Source organism: Macrobrachium rosenbergii, chromosome 37 (genome assembly GCF_040412425.1).
Source record: "Macrobrachium rosenbergii isolate ZJJX-2024 chromosome 37, ASM4041242v1, whole genome shotgun sequence".
Taxonomy (NCBI): domain Eukaryota; kingdom Metazoa; phylum Arthropoda; class Malacostraca; order Decapoda; family Palaemonidae; genus Macrobrachium; species Macrobrachium rosenbergii.
In genome coordinates this window covers 18,121,537-18,123,009 of record NC_089777.1, presented here as the reverse complement: position 1 = coordinate 18,123,009, position 1,473 = coordinate 18,121,537, and the positions used below count along the sequence as shown (strand labels likewise).

At 31.2% G+C, this 1,473-nt stretch overlaps 1 long non-coding RNA gene across 1 annotated transcript in view; it reads left to right on the top strand.

Annotated features, from left to right (window-relative positions):
* The first annotated feature begins 658 nt into the window (after positions 1-658).
* LOC136825139 (uncharacterized) overlaps positions 659-1,473 on the top strand; it is a 226,828-nt gene continuing 226,013 nt past the window's right edge. The window contains exon 1 of the long non-coding RNA XR_010849254.1: positions 659-756. This is a non-coding gene — a long non-coding RNA (uncharacterized lncRNA). The remainder of the gene's footprint in view (positions 757-1,473) is intronic.

The window sequence follows — 1,473 nt, the reverse complement described above, 5'->3', positions numbered from 1 at the left end:
TATATCTTTGCTTTTACTTAATACTTTAGAATTAGTACGCGTTCTCAAAAATCACTATAGACAAAAATGTTATTCCGTAATTACGTTATTTTTACTAAGATTACGGACAGAATAACGGTCTATCTTGACGTTAAGATTTACTTAAAAGTATCAAGATAACATCAAATACCCCTTACTGTACATTTACTTAACACATCAAGATAAAAAAAAAAGTGATTATCAGTCCCTTATTCACAAGGTGACACTCTCTCTCTCTCTCTCTCTCTCTCTCTCTCTCTCTCTCTCTCACTTCTCTAAGCACACTGACAGTTTAGCAACAGTTCAACTGTCCAGCTGGTTTAAGGAAGGAAGAATGAGTGAAACAGTTCCTCTGACGCCCAGTTGAATAGACAGTTGTTTGGGAACAACTGTTAAGAGTCTTTAATTATTATTATTATTATTATTATTATTATTATTATTATTATTATTATTATTATTATTATTATTATTATTATTACCAATAATAATAATAATAATAATAATAATAATAATAATAATAATAATAATAATAATAAGCTTTATCAGACCTAACGATCGTTACCTAACTACTGTGAAAGTCCCAATCTCTTCGCCTTGCTAAAACTCTTGAGTAGTTTGACCGGTGTAGTTCAAACTTTGCCCCCAGTGTCTGGCGGAGAGTGTTAAAGTGTAGTCGACTAAATTCGCGTACGAAAATTCGTGAATCAAGATATTCGTGGGTATTAAGAAAGTGAGGAAGTAAGGGAATTTATCTTTAAGGAAGTGTGTGGGAGTAAGGGGACATATCTTTGAAGTAATTACTTGCTTTTTTTTACTTTTAATGTAAGGGGAATGTAGGGTTTGTTACTTAATGCAAGGGGTATTTCTTGTTATCTTGACGTGTCTAAGTAAATCTTGACGTTAAGATAGACCGTTATCCTGGCTGCTATCTTAATAAAATAATGTAATTAAGTAACATCACGCATTATCTTAAAGCGAAATTGGTGGCATGTTTACCGTGAGACTGAATCAGTATTATATCTTGACGCGTATAAGTAAAATCTTGACTTCAAGATAGATCGTAGTCGTGTCTATTATCTTGGAAATAACGTAATTACCTAATAACAGTCGCTATCTTAAAACGAATTTTGCAGCGTATTCATCTAAGACTGAATCAATATTATATCGCATTTAAAGATCAAGATATTCAACTATCTTAAAATATCTTTAAATATAACGTAATTATGTAACAGCACCCACTATCTTAAAACGAGATTTGTAGTCTATTCGCCTAAGATTCAATGTTATTTCATATTTAAAGATCAAGGTATTCAACTATCTTAAAACGAAATGTTCATTCATGCTTGCTATCTTTGAAAATAACGTAATTACGTAATTAACATTCATTATCTTGAAACGAATTATGTAGCTTACTTGCGTAAGTGGAAATCAGCTTACATCCAGTTTAAAGATAAA